The sequence below is a fragment of the Patagioenas fasciata genome, chromosome 6 (genome assembly GCF_037038585.1).
Source record: "Patagioenas fasciata isolate bPatFas1 chromosome 6, bPatFas1.hap1, whole genome shotgun sequence".
Taxonomy (NCBI): domain Eukaryota; kingdom Metazoa; phylum Chordata; class Aves; order Columbiformes; family Columbidae; genus Patagioenas; species Patagioenas fasciata.
This window is the reverse complement of record NC_092525.1, coordinates 35,488,725-35,504,529: the sequence shown is the minus strand read 5'-3', so window position 1 is coordinate 35,504,529 and position 15,805 is coordinate 35,488,725. Positions and strand designations below refer to the sequence as shown.

At 38.9% G+C, this 15,805-nt stretch overlaps 1 protein-coding gene across 18 annotated transcripts in view; it reads left to right on the top strand.

The window, feature by feature from the left end:
- Positions 1-15,805, top strand: part of ADGRL2 (adhesion G protein-coupled receptor L2) — a 386,421-nt gene that overhangs the window by 244,845 nt on the left and 125,771 nt on the right. The gene's annotated exons all lie outside the window — the stretch shown is intronic.

Below are 15,805 nucleotides of genomic sequence, written 5' to 3'. Positions count from 1 at the left end.
AGGTTTGTCCTTTTTCTGTTATGCGTAGTCAAAAAGTCAAAATCTCCATTTTAATGAAGGCATTTCAAAGAACAGATGGGTTGAAAAAAATGTTGTATTTCTTTACATGGTCCTTCCTCTTAAACATGGAAGAACCCTTAGGCTGTAAGTTACAGAGTATTTTACCTTGTGTCGTTGATCTCAGGCTGCACAGTAGCAATGAAGAGTTAAAGTTTTTTTAAAAAAGTTGTAAATAGCCTGATGGTTTCTTGTTTTGCAGTCTGTGGTTATCTTATGTCCCCCTCATGTCCTGTTTTTGTCAATATTTTCCTTTCACCTAAGAACTATGGCAAGTGGGAGGAAAAGTAACTTGAAAGAATGTAATTATACCAGAGATGCATTTTGATGTGGGAACCTTTATAATGCCTTCATGTAAATGACATTCACTATGGAAACCGTAAGAGCACTTATGAGCAGAAAGGTTCATCCTGTGCTCCATGGGAAGCACTGATTTACTTATCTCCCTTCTCAGGAAGGGCACACGTGTGTGTGTCAGGTTGGGGGAGGCTGTGACCCCGCTCCCTGCCCAGGGCTGCAGGTGAGCGGTGTGAGGACCATGGGAAGCTTGTGGGCCCGTTTCAGGTAATGGCGTGTCCGGAGTCCCTGTTTTATGAATGTGTAGGAAATGGAGGATAATTGTGTTTTGCATTTTTAATTTTTACATGTTAAGTTGTTCTTTTTGAAGTCGGTATGTTCTCAGATCTGCTCGCTGACATCAGTTTCACTGGATGCTTATGTCTGGAGGGGGAACCTACAAATAGCTTTAAGATCAGAATCCCCTCATAATCGGGTTGACAAACCTTTTTAAGTGGAGCAGCACAGTCAATGGCACAAAGTACTCCAGTACGTGTTTGGAGCAGGAGCGTACCCCCCTGCCGCATCCTGGATCACTGCTGATGCTTTGAATGATTCTTGTAATTTTTTTTTTCTTTCTGCGATGTTTGTTACTATCCCCACCACATTCTTAAAAATTTATCATTGTGTTTCCCAATCAGCTTGAATTATTGATGTTTTGGTCCTTAATAGAAGGGCAGTGGTACTTTTCCTCCCATACTATAGACCAGGGGTGTCAAACTCATTTTCACCTGGGGCCACATGAGTCTCGCAGTTGCCTTCAAAGGGCCGAACGTAATTTTAGGACTGTATAAATGTAGGAGTAGTTTGGCACCCCTGTTCTAGACTGTTCAACCCCAATTTAATGAGCTATATCCCAGTATCTGGAAGAGAATAACAACATGGAACTATTTAATAATTATGGCTTACTGAATGGGGCTCAAAATGTAAAGTGGGAAATGGACTTTTGTGTTAAGTCCAGCCTTTAAGAAATCAGTGCTTTTTGGGTATTGAAACAATCAGTATCTGCTGTTTGGAGTTAGAGCTGTTAGTGGTCATTGCAAGATAAGTAACTTCCTAGAGAAGAATGCAACATTTAGTTGTGTATTTAAATATTTGAAAGTATTTAGTTGACTATGTTTTTATTCTTGCCTTTCTTAAGCTATTCTTAGAGACTGTGTTTTTTATAAATATTTTCAAAAGGGAATGAAATAATAAAGTAAATGTCCGCTCATGGATGTACGTGTATGTCTGGGCATTTATTAATATGGTACTTCTTTAATTCAGAAATACGAAGTGTCCAGTGTATCATGTGACAAAATTGCGATTCAGATCAGAAGAGATGCTTGTCCAGAGTCACAGGCGAAGGTCGCTACCCGCCAGGAAGAGCCTGGTTTCCTTCATTCCGCTCTCAGCCAGCTGGACTGTACATGCACATGTTCTAGTTAGTGAATAACAACACTGTGGAAAAGCTAAGGAGCGCTGTTTGCTTAACTGTCCTAAAATAATACTGTAACAGTGAATTCATTTTTTATTTTGGTGACTAGAAATCATTAGGGTGAAATGTCTCTCTCTTGGAATCGTATGCTGTGCTTGCTGCAAAGTCGTCTTGTATCGTACACCGTATTAATCTTTGGTTAGATATTTTTATTTTTAGAGGATCTATAAAGCTGCTATTTTTAGGTCAAAAACGTCAAATCGCCTTTTGACTGAAGAAATATTAAAATAAAACTGAGTAACTTGTGGAGAGTACATTGATAACCAGGCGGTGTCAGGTGAAACGTGCTGTCAGGCCTCCGTCTGTCACTTCTCACGTATCCGAGAAGATGGGCCCTTGGGTTGGGTTGTGCTTTTTTATTTCTTTTCCATTTTTGTCTGCTATTCTTCCTCCTGTCTTTCTCTTCTTCCAGAAATAAAATCTTAGTTCAGCCCAATAGTCACCCATAAATAAACTCTACGTTTATTACTGCCACAACCTCTTCTGGACTCGATTTTGTTTTTTTAAACAAAAAAATTGCCCAGAATGTGCAATAGCTGTGTTGAAATTGTGGTCAGCTTTTGAAAATTTTTCTGACACTGTGAAATCATCAGTCACTTACAGACTTGCAGAACAGCAAATGTTTGTAAATAATTGGATGCAGGTACGCACGCAGCCGTGCATCTCATTGCAGGTGTGTGCTGGCCCCTCTTGTAACACTTACTGCCAATGTTATCTTCATGTCTCTGCTTTTTTACCGCTTTGACTCATTCTTCAAACAGATTAGTGGCTTCTGATGTGGATTGCTGGGCCTCTCATATGGATTAAAAAGCAAATAGTTGCAGTTAGTGTAGCTTGTGTTTGTGTCCTGGATGGAAGTGAGTCTTGCACACAGGGTTACAACTGAGGCAGCTGATCCTAAATGCTGGCAGTCTGCTTGAAGGAAACCAGATTACACTCAGATATTTCATACTAGTAAGTCCTTCCCTTTTCTGTGCTGTACTGTGAGTTTTCTGTTCCCTGTTGACTTGCATTCCTTCGCTGTCAGTCTTCCTCCGCTCTTTCAGTCGCCTCTTTATTTTGCACAGGCTCCCCGACTGGTCCACCCGCGCTGGGCAGGGCGAGCCAGCCCGCCCTGCTGCAGCTCCTCAGGCCTCCCCTTTCCACCGCCTGCCTTCTGCGCCCTACCCAGGGGCTTTCCTGCTTCCACTGCACTTGAAGCTAGCTGGGGGATGCCATCTCTCAGCTTTTTTTCTATTCCTTTTGCCTTTTTTTTTTTTTTTTTTTTTTTCCCCTGGCCCCATGGTGTGACTGTCACTGATTTCTGGTGAGTAACTGGCAGTACGGGGGAGTCAACCTGATGATGATGATTTCATCGTGCATCTGATTTGTAATCTGTTATAGAAGTGCCTGCAATGCAGAAGGCCTGATAGTGTTATTCAGTGTTAGAAATTTAAAATATTAAAGTACATAGAGCACCAGTTAAATCAAGGTGGCTTATTGAGCATGTGTATAACCTGCATGGTTTTGTGAGTGTGAAGGTTTTGCACAATAAGATATCTTTGGGCAAGCTGTGAAATACAGTGATCTGGATTAAATTTGGAGTTACTTGGATTGCTGAATGAGAAGCTGATAAAATGGCATGCATTTTCTAAACAGAGACAACTTCTCGTAAATTTACCTTCTGTCTGTTGAGCTGTCAGCCACTCTGTTACTGAAGGCTTAAAACTATAGTCATGAGAACAAGTTTGTTGGATTTCAAGGAATTAGACAAAAAAAGTTAGACTGTCATCTGTAAAAATATGCTTAAGACTCCGTTCTGTTCTTCGCTATCACAGGAGAAGATGACTTGTAAATTGTCTTTTATGAAAGTGAGTTTGATTTAAGGTATTAATAAAATCTAAATTTGTGCATTCTGGCTGTGGGGACTGAAGATTTTAATTTAGTGAAATGCCAGAACATTTTTTTTTGTACTCCGTTTGAGTGTTATGTGAGAATTCCATCTTACTAAATTAGGGCAGACATATATATTACACAGTTTACAAACTGTTACGATTAAAACCTGTTAAATTTCATATTTAATATTCAGTCATCTTTGAGCAAAAAAGTCACCTCGTATTCATCTCAGTGCTATGGGATTCTTGTGTTAAAATAGATAGAATTGCAAATGTTAATCTGGGTAACTGTGGAAAGTTGTGACCTGGATTTGAAATAGGCATGAGACTGCTAGAGCAGCAGTAAATCTTCAAGAACATGTAAGGCTCGCGCATGGCAGGGGATATGTCTGATGTGAGAATTAGAGTGTGGGTGGAGGAATAGCCTGAAAACAAAATTGTGTGCCAAATGTTTTCCTATTCTAAAAGAAAAAAAAGTAAGAATTTGCCACTTTAATATAAAACTCTGTTTTTATAGGCAGCACACAGTAACTTCAAAACATGTTTATTTTAAAATTGTAATCTAAAATGGAAGTTGCATTTAAGAAAGACACTGAGGCATCTGGCTTCTTAATCCTCATGTGCTTCCTCTGGCGACAGCGATTGTGATCTTTGAAATATGTATGGGAACTGCAGGTGCAGAGTTCAGCCTAAAGAAACCATGAGTCTGAGGAAAAAGTAGGTACTAAATGTACTTACCTTTTGTTTTAGGCTTTTTCCTTTGTCCTTAAATGACTGTTTTTTCTCAACTAAGTCTGGCTTCAGTCCTAGTCTTGGGTACTTTAGAGCCTGACAGCATGAAAAGGTCCTGAGTGTTAGTTGTCAAGCACTGGCGTTGCTGGAATCTTTTATTATCTTATTGCTTTGATTTTCTTAATCTCTCTTATAACATGTCAAGTAAGGATGTAGGCGATGTCAGGAGAGTATGATAACAGTAATTTTTAAAACAATGTTTTGACTTCAAAAATAGTGTTAATAACGCTTAAAAAAAAACATAACGGAGAATTAATTGCTAATTAAAAATAAAGAGTAGATTAAATATTTTGTACGCATACCTATTTGATTTGCTGTTCTGTCATCTCTGGATATTTTTTGATACAAATTTCTTTTTGCGCAAGAGAAAGAAATGAGTTTGCAGATACTTGCCCACATGTCCCCACAACAAAATTGTCTTGGAGCGCTATACAAAGGTATTACAGCTCTTATAATATCCATTATTGCGAAGTTGACTGTTGATTCTTTTCAGTTTCTAAAAAACCCACTAAGGTTGTAGGGCTTATGAAGTAAGAGCCTGAAATACTTTACCTCTTCATGTTTTTGAAGAATATATTGAAAGCCGCTTTACAAGCAAATGGTAAGGCTAGCTAGAGATGACTTTGTTCGTTTGCTTCATGGCAGAGAAGGGGTGATTGGCAGCCCTGGCGCTGAGCTGTGGGGTCTGAACTGCAGGGCCTGAGCTGCCTTGGCAGGGCTGCACGGGGAACTTTGTGCTGTGTTTGCCAACTGCGTTCTTGGCTCAAGCTGATGTTACATGTCTCTTGACTCCAAAGCACGCTCATTTGCCAAATTCTACCTAAAAATGTATGTCAGAATTCCTAATTAAATAAACCACTTGATATTTATTTTATGCCTTGGAAAGGCATGCGTTCTTTCACAGTAGATTCTGCTTTGGTAGAAACGCAAATAAAAAAGCCCAACCAAGGCGGATTAAAAATCCGTAACTGGTATTAGGAGAAATTGTCTCTTGCAAACAGATTGGTAGCTTCAGTTTCTTTTAAGTATTGAAATTGTGAGACTTCACCAGGTTCTTACCTGAAATTCTTTGCATATATACATTTTTGGATTATTTTTCAAGTATTTTGAAAACTGTTCCACTACAAATAATGATTGCAGTCAGTGTATAATTTGGTTGTTTTTTTTTCCCACTATATAGCAATATAGCTACCTTATTGTTGCCGTAAGCTAGAGTTACCAGTTGAACGATAAAGGTATAATTTATGCCAAACCAGCATAGAAGCTTTTTCAGAAGACTGATAGCAACTGCTTTTATACATATTGCTATGTAAAATGCTTATTAATGTTAGCAGATGTTGCACTTTAATCCCCCAGAATGATTGTTTGGTAGCAGCAGGAGATTTATTAAGCTTGAGTTGTGTGAAATTGTGTGTGCATAAGCTGCTATTTAGATTGTAAAAATGCCATTGAAAACTGTTAAAAAGTTCTAACTGTAATTGGCAGAGGGGTATTAGCTGTTCTAAAAGAAGTATATGTGTATCGTTGGCCCTTGTGCTGTAACCTCTTTATCATTTATCTTCTTGTATTAATGTCACTGAATTATTAATTCATGAGCTGGGTTGGATAGGGTGAAGGTACTATTTAAATCTGTGGCACATGTATCCTTATCGCTGGAGACATGAAAAGCATCATTTTGTGTTATCTATAAAATGGAAAGGACATTTAAAATTTCATTTACGGTAATCCACTTCACTTCCCAGTAAAACAGCTAGATTATTGCTACTATAATATAATGTTCTTATTAAAATTTTGTAATCTTTTCTCTCTATTCACTTATAAATATTGTTGATAGATAAATGTAGACTTATTTTTTACTTTTTAGTTGCACATACAGTTCGTGAACTGCAGCAGAACATAGGAAGAGCAGGTTCTTTATAAAAAAATTCTCTATAATTTCTAGTAAAAGAATACGGAGGAAAGGCCATAAAGTATTTGTAATTGTGAAAGGGTAAATAAATTATCATTTAAAATAATAATGTAACCTAATTAAAGAAGAATTTTTTTGCAAAGTAGAGGTGTGATTGTCACATTAGGCCACTGAGACCTAGATTATTTAAAAGAAATTGTAAATGCGTGACAACAGAGTTCTTGGTCTGCTTGATGAAACCACGGAACATGAAAGGTCATATTGCTGCTTAAAAAAAGGTGTTAAAAATTTATCTTAAATTTCAACTGTGCTGTATGGATGAGTTAAAAAATTAAAATGTATGGGAAATGTGTGGGAAATGCAATGTTTTCAGTCACTACAACGAAAAGAGTTCATTCTTTTGAACACTTTAAAAATTATGTGTTCTTTTAAAAAGTCCTCTGAGTGAAAGTGATGTAGGGATGCTCTGCTGGCTGGTGTGGCAGCGCTGGAGATAACCCATATTCCATTTTGTTTAATAGAAGGTATATGGGTTATCACTTCACACTTCCCTTTTCACAGTGCATGGGAAAGATCTCCACTGTTTCCAAAATAGATCTTTCTATTTGTTTTTCTTCCCAAAGGAAGAGAAAATACTACGTAAGATGCTAGGGAGAAGAGTTTTAAACAGCGGTACATGCAAATAGAAGGAGCCTTTCTGTTGAGTTATAATTTAGAGCTCTTTTTGCTCATAACTTCTCCAGATGAAATCATTATAGTTTTTCTACTTAGCCTTTCTCCAAAAGCAATAAAAAATGAACTGAAATATTTTTCTATTTTTCTGTTATTGTTTGAATAAATAAAAAACCCCACATTTCACTGAATTAAAGGAGTGGTACACCTCTAATGGATGACTGTAGTCATTCAACTGCCTTGCAGAGTTAAGAATAGTCACCTGAATGTTCATTGCTTATTAAATTGTACATGAAAATACTCTTAGCTATAGTTGCACCATCAGATGCCCAGGCAACTCGCACGTCTTCGCAGAGCCCGTCATCCAGTAACAGAACTGAAGCCTTTGTTTCACTGTAGAATCGGGCCCTTTCTTGAATAGATGCTGAAGATTTATTTGCCATATTTATTGCTTATGTTTCACACGTTCTTGATGATGTGCGAACAATAGTTCTGTAATTTGGTCATAGGTTTGGATGTAGGTGCAAGGAACAGTTAGTGCTGTCTGTACAGTATTGTCATATATAGCTTCTCACCCTTGAGCTCTTGTTTTCACCATGAGCCTGTGTTTCAGAAAAAACAATTACAAGAGATGAAAAATAGAGTTTGTTGATTTTTATTTCATGATTTTTCAGTTTTCAGCCTTCTGCTTCCAAATGCCACGGGTATGTAAAATTGGTGAACCTGAAAGATGTGTCTCCTGTTAACGTGTGCTGCTTTTTGGTACTTAAAATACGCACTGAAGTCCTCCAAAGGATTATGCAAATTCAATGAAGTTTCTAGCTGTAAGACATACTTGCCTGGAGAATCTCTTGTGTGCTTAGAAAGTAGTTAAAGACCATTCTTAGTTCATTATTCTTTCAAAGACAACGTATTTGAAGTCTTACCCATTTCTTTTCTCCTTCTGTTGACAGAATTTTGATGTGGCTCATGGCCGAGTATGGGATGTTGGCACACAGCACTTGTCAGGTTTTTCTGCAAGAGGTTATCCTGCACCTTTTGATAACTAAATGATTTGTGAATGGTTTGGAAAATACAACTTTATGGAATTGCTCTTAGAAGTTCATTAGTTGTTGGTTTTTAGTGGAACTGAAATTTGGTGGTCAGAAGTTCGGTGTCAGCCTGCTGGTAAGAAAACACTGCTCTCTGATCACCGTAATATTAATTGCGCTTCCAAGAAAAGAAACAAAACTAGTAATAGCTTGAGAAGGGGTTGTTTTGAAGAAGAGAAAGAAAAATGCTCCAGTACAGCGTGTTTAAAAACATAATTAAAAGCAGGCGTTATTGAAATGGTCTTTCCTAAAATGCATTATTGTGATGCTATGGTAAATTTTAATATTTGAGGATATGATGGAAGAAGAGGTATTTAAAAATACCTTTCTCCTGCTGTCTCTGTCTTTAGGTACAGGTTTTTCACATTTCTTTGCATGTTCGCCTGATACATTTTATCCTAGATTTCCTCATTGCTCCCAAGAAATCCCTGTTGGTAATATTGATAACCTAATATATGACAGATTTTGGTCATTATTATTTCATTTAGTGGTCATATGTATAGACCAAGAGGGAATCTGAATATTGATTCACTGAATGGCCAGTAACAATGATTTATGAGTCAAGGATTCAGTGCAGTGAGCTAAACACAGTAGAGATTACATCTTATGTGCCACCATTGATTTTGTTTCATATTTCACTGCACAATGATTAGGCCATGGTCTCACAGATGTTAATGTTAGAATCATATTCCTCTTTAAGCAAAAAAATATGCCACAAACTATACCCAGTGTATTGCGCATATACATGTATGTGCTTTCTGCTTCTGATTTTCTTAAAAATGATAAATATTTTTCAGTTACTTTTTAGACAGTTGGTATTTTTCTGGTAACAACAAAGGTTCTTGATAGAACTCTTTAAAATAATCTAAAGTGACTTTACTGCCCACACAAGCTTGTTCTGGAAACTTGAACAGTATCATTTATATTGAATACAGACCACACACACTGGTCTTAAATACAGCTGATGGAAAAATTGGGTGCTTTAAAATGGACGCCATCACAGGACTGTCGTGAATATTTTTGATAATATTCTTCTGCACCTACCGAGAAAAGAAGTCTACAGTGCAGTGGTTTCCGGGGGTCGGTATTATCAAACTGAGGTTTGTGGTTTGGTTGAAGTTCTGGTGTATTTGGCCCATGCAGCCCCCATTTCCCCAGGCACAGCATGGTTAAAAATGCTGTAAACGCGCGGGTAAAAATGTGTTCTTGTCTGCTCTTGCCTGTAACTTGATTTCATTTTGGAAGTTAGTGGCTCGTGGGTGTTTTGCTGGTGGCTGGTCTGATGAGGTTGTCTTACTTCAGCGTGTCAGCAGTGAAAGGCAGATCTGAGCTCATTTCCCTGCTCAAGCCCAGTGCTGAGCGCCCATCAAGCAGATGGGGTGTGTTGAAATCCTTGCAGTCAGCTAGAGAAACCGCGTCGCTGCGCAGGTACAGACACGTCTGACCGCAGTCCCAGGACTTCTCTGTTTGTTTTGTTTTTCAGTCTGCTTCCACTTCAAACAAGTTCTCGTCTGTGAAAAACACTGGATGGAAGGGAAAAAAAGAGATCAGCTAAGTGGCATAACAGCTTTGAGAAATATGGGCTTTTGCAAAGCCTTGTCAAGGCTGTCAACAAACAGTTTACTGTCTTACAAGGCTGCAGTGTCTTTGGTTGATGTTAGTCTAGTGATTCTTTTTTTTTTTTTAGTCTGAGGGAAAGGAATGATATCTTCTAATATGAATAGTTTATTTTGAGGATTCCTCTTTTGTGAGAAGTCTGAAAAGCCTTTGAATTTTCTTCAGCTGTTACGATTGCTTCTTTTGGTTTGTCATATAGTTCTCCATGTTTTTTTTATAGCTGTTCATTAGTTTCTTGTTTATTTTTGATGTTCATAAAATCTGTCCTACATAGGTTTGAAAATGAGAGCTATTTGTTTTGCAGTTTAATGAAGAGAATGGCAAACAGCCTCAGACTGTGCCTCTGGTGTCCAAAGTGATCAGTATATTTAACATGCTCAGCGTGACACTAAGATATTACAGCCGATAACAGTTGTAATTGACTTGCAGCATCCCTTTCCCTCCCCCCTTCTTTGGATGCTGGGGATTTATCTTTGAGACCCCAGGAAGATGTAGTGACACAGAGGGCAGAAGTGTTAAGAAGGTTTTACCTGCACTGTTTGAACGGAGGTGGTCTGATCTAGTGGTATGATGTTGATTCAGGTGAAATACAGGGAATTTGCAATGAGGATTGAGTGACACACACACCCCCCTGGCCCTTGGTTCTGATTATTTAACAAAGGCAAAAAGGGAAATTCAGACTTGGCAAGAGGAGAGTGCCTGGAGCCAAAAAAAGCCGTTCTTATTAGTGCTAGCAAAGGTTTACTTTGCTGGCTTATTGAATGAAAACTCCCTAGAGTGTCCAGGCTTTATCCTGTGTTAACAAGAAGGGGCAAAGCTGGCTTGTCGGGAATGAGGCGCCGTGTAACGTGTCCGTGAAACACAAGAGTGAGGCCAAGCCGAACTGGAGTGCTGATGAGAAAGGAAAATCTTTGTCTTTTTCTCTCAAATCCTATTTATTTTCTCTGCAAATGATTGTGGTAGACCACTGAGCTGCTGTGGCCTGATGGACTAAATTATGCTGTGCTGTTAAAATAGTGTCAGTGCACTGTTTAGTGTCATGTCTTGCATAGGTAGATTTTGAATAATCATCTGCACTGATGAGCTGGGAACCCAGGCTGGGGTGGGGTGGCATTTCTGTGGTCATTCTCAGTTTAGAGCAGACGTCTGCAAGCGCTCTGTTTCAGGCATTCCTGGGGCACGGGTATGTCACTTCAGAGCACAACGCAGCCAAGTGCATTGAAGGACATTTGTTGTTGTTGTTACAAGATTGGATGACCTTGGTCAGGTCTGGTTTTACTGTATTATTCCCTGCCCTGATACTGTGTTCCTTCCGTGCAACTTGGGAAGAGATGTTTTGGGTTAGAAATCCAGTGTTCAAGGTGGCAATTAATAGGGACTGCTGAGTTTAAGACTCTGTGGTACAGTTTAATCATGGAATTGCTTTTAATGGAAAATAAGTCTCTGTTAACCAACATCAGAGCAGAATTAGCCTTTCCTTTCTCCTTGCAATATGCAACTTGTTTTATTAGAACAGATCAGGCATTGGTTGTTTACCGTAGATAGTAGATGGATGCTAATTAAATCAGCATGGATTCTTGCTTGTCTTCAGTTTATTTTTTTGGTAAATCTCACAATTTTGAACATTTTCTGCAATCTGGTACTGTAGCGCTAATGCAAAGTTATTAATAAAAGTCAGTTTTCGAACATCCATATTGAAGATGGAGGAATAACATATTGAATGCATACGTTCAATGTTGAAACCTAGAGCTGTGTCTCATTGCAGATACGTGTAGAACTGTAGTCTTGGATCACAAGCAGCATTGGTCTCATTCTAGTATTTTACTAATGTGGCTTAGATACTTCTAGTAATCACACCGCACTAATTAAATTCTTACGTTACATATTCTAGGAAGCTCAACTTTTTATTTTTTTTAAATTGGGAAAGCCTCATGATGGGAAAGCGCGTGGACACACGATTTCTCAGGAGACCAAGTAGTCTATTATATTGTATGAATATATATCTACTCACCCTTGCCTCCTCTTCCCCCTCCTTTCTTCTGCAGAGTGTTTCAGATATATTACAGAATTACTTAGATTCATAAACTGGGTTACGAAAGGCAGTGGGGGTGCTGCATGTGTGGCAAGGTAGGTTGTACAGGATTTATAAGAAGGACTGTGTGGGTCCTGCTAGTTCCTTGGCGTGTACGAGCTGTGCAGCTACTACTGATGTTCCTCACTTCTCCATCTGTGAAGCCAGTGTAAATTTTATTTCTGTAATAGGATTGTTAAAGCCTAACTGAGGTTGCAAGTGCTTTGCAGTGTTTCTAAGATGGCCTGGAAAATTATGCACTATATTGTGAAATGCATCAGCATAAGTCTGAAAGACTTTCCAGGTAAGCAAGGACATTTTTCTTCAGCTGAAAGATCTTTGCTTTCCCCTCTGTCTTAATTGTGGGAAAAGCTGGGTGGAATAGGAGGGAAAAGAGCTCTTGAGCATACTGTGTCAGTTGTCTGGAAGTGTTTAAAAGACCTTTTTTTTGGCTTTTGAAAATAAAACCTTGGGAAGGTTAAACAGAGTAGAGTTGGGATGCAGCAGGCCTTTAGAGGCCTTTTTCTTCAAAGATAAGAGTATTTCAAGGAGCATGCTTGGAGCGGCTTTCTCTTATCTCGGGGGTGCTCTTGAGCAATGTTGCAGGGAGAGGGATGGCCAACAGTGGCACGTATCCTGCAGCGGCTGTGTTCTGACTGTCAGAAGTTTCACGAGTACAGAAGAACAAGGAATTGAGGTAGGGGCACTAAGATATTTGGGACGTGGAGCACAGCCTATGAATATGGTATGAAGAGATGCCCAATACTTTTGCAGTGTACAGGTTTGAACATTAACATTTCCATTACTGATCTAGTCTTCTTTAACATCACATATGTGAAGAAACTTAAACAAGGTGAACCGCTCTGTTTCCAGCAAAGAACTGTGTGTTGGGTTTTTTTTTGCGTGTGTGGTTTTGTGTATGTGTGTTTTTGTGTTTTGTTTTCTCTATGGGAGAGTGCAGTATGGCCCAGAGGTAGGGATTGGAGTTAAAACCGAGATTTTCTGGGCAGCTTTTATTGCACTCTGAAATTCAAGCAACCTTTTGCTGTAGGGAGTTTCTATCTGCCCCACCCACAAGCACAAGCAGTCAGTGATCCAGAGAATAGGTTTATTAAGGTCTGAAGGGAAATAAGTTATTTGTGCAGGGCAGCCACTTGCCATGGTCTCCTTTTTCTGTTTACAAAGAAGTAACTTAATACCTCTTTTCCTGGTCCTCCTTGTTTGGTTTGGGATTTGTTGTTGTTGTGAGGTGGCACTGACAGTCTCAGTATCGCTGATAGATGGATGGTCAGAAGGACGCAGCTGACGGCAGTGTCTATAGCTGGAGTGCTCGCTGGCTCCAGCTCATGTCTGGGTACCTTTTTCAGGATTAGCTTTTGTTACGCTGATGAATAGTTGGTTCAGAACTGCTCCGTTCTTTTACTTGAAGCCACGTAGGATTTCTCAAATATACAGGTTGTGTTAAAAATTGTTCGTTTTAAAGCTGTTAATTTTTATTTGAAAAGAAGGAAGAAAAACCAAATCCAATTGCATCAGTTTTCAAACACTGCCTAATTTTTTATTGCTTTTTAAGAAAAACATGCGTTACTGATACTGTGGTAGGGGCTGGTTAGTTTATTTTAAATTCTTTCTTGCAGCAGTGCACTGAGCTAAATTCTATGTCTGTAGGTTACAGCAATCTAGAGAGAAAGAGAGAACAATATATTGCAGAAAATGTTTGAATTTGTCTTTAGAATATTTTTTATTTATTTTTAGTCGAATAATTTCTGCTGGGTTTGGTATCACAAAACATTAACATCCTTTCAGAAACTGCGCTTTCTTATTAAAATAGTTAAGACAGTTTGCAAGGTCAGGAGCTCTTACTTGATTAAAAAGAAGTCTCTGCCATAGATTTTGCAGCTGTTTCCTAGAGAGTTGTTGGGTACTGCGAGTGATGCTTTGATTGTTTTTGTTTTTAACACAACCCTTTCCCTCCACTCCAATTTAAAAGAAGCCCACAAGAAAATAGTGAGTTTAAGGATGATAAAGCACAAGTATGTCGCTATCCACTTGAAGGTGAAGGAATATCTCTCAAAATCTACATATGCAGTGATATGTTATGGAAATAATGATAAAACTTGAGTCTCTGGAAGTCAAAATCTTCTGGACAGACTGGGAGCAATCAGAAGGCTGACTTAATTTCACTTTTAGCCATTATTGTTCTGTGTCTATTCTCTTAGATTATTCTGATTGCTTGCTGAAATTACGCTGATTAGTCTGTAGTGTCTGTGAAATAGTTTTATGATTTTTCCTTTGGGTGCTACAGGTAAAAAAATTAATCCAAGCTCTTCCCAAGCTTTTAGCTGAACTATCTCCAGGGTGTTTTGGATATATCATGGTGACAATTTTTTTCTTCTTTGCTCAGCAGGAGCTCCTTTGCAATTGTAATTTCTGCTGAATGCAGTGCATCCTTTGTGGAGTTGCAAAGCACTCTCAGCCCAGTGTGAAAGATCTGGATTTACAATATGAACTGCCTCTTCATAACTGCTTCTGGGTTGTCCGGTAGCAGCTGGTGTATCACCAGCTAAATAGAGGGCACATCTTTTACCTCTAGGCAGATGGGTCTGTGCCAGGGAGAGCCACGCTCTACCCGTCCGGCACCGAAGCGCTCCGTTTGCTGTTGCGTGCTCTTTGTTGGAATACGTGTGATAAAAGTGCCTGTGGTTGAAGAGCACCTGTCTGTAGTTGGAAATTGGAAAAACGGTTTGGTTTTCTGTACAAATAAACATAAAATCCGTCTGCCTCTGATGTCAGTTCTTACGTTTCTCTGTGTGAGAAATCACAAGCATGCTTGTGTTGTGTGAGAGGGATGGAGTGACATCGCTCCTCTTCAAGAGGAGCAAAGTAAAGAAGCCTACTTGGCTATTTAATAATCTCCTATTCTGCCACAATCACATTGCCTTCATTGAGAGCCAGAGAAATTGTTCCATAATGTCTTATTGCTGTCTATGTGCTCAGGGAACAAACTAGTCGTTGATTAATATTAACATTGACTAAGATAAAAGGAGTTACACTTCATACTTCTGAAAATGGTCTACAGCTTACAGAATTTCTTTGTCTGGCATTTTGTGTTCTTCATCCTTTCCAGTTCTCCTCGTCAAAAGGGTAAATGTATTTTTAAAGCCCTCAACATGCTCGAGTACTTGTAAGACTCGTAAGTGGCCCTTGGATCTTGCCACTTACATTTTTACAAAGTCATTGTTACATGTTTTTAAAGTAACATTAATTTCAGATATCTCAGAAATACATCCACACAATCCTGTCTGTCGGTCTTGGAGAGACCAAGCCAATGTGACACCAGACTCAGCTCTTTGGGTCTATAATTGCCGCAATGTTCAGAGTGTCATTCTTTCGGAGATGCTTCAGATATCTGTAATATATAGAGCCGGCTTTGTAGTTAAAAATAATTTATTTCTATATGGATGTTAATTTTTCTATAGTAGTTGGGGCTGAAGCACGATCTAGCTTCATACAGGGAGATATGGAAGAGGATGCATGTAGTTACTCGGCTGGCTGCTGAGAGAATGAAGTCATTAGCGAAAGGGAGCACTCTGCTGTCAAGTCTTCTATCACAGCTACTGCACTTTTTACTGTAATTATATTTTCAAATGCAAATACTACCTTTAAGAATTCTTCCTTTGGTATGTCATTTACCGTAGTGGTTTGGTTGATATTTCTCAGTAGGCTCAGGAGAGTCTCATGCATTGTGTTTATTCACTTTTCTCTGAAGGTGTTGTTCGGGTAGAAATATGGCATAGTGTAGAGTCACATGAAGAGCCCTCCTCACCAGAGTGTTTTGTCACCAAAGCTACTGTTGCTGCTTCTCATCCGAGGAAAGTGACCTATGTGTAGCACAGAGGGGATGCTGGA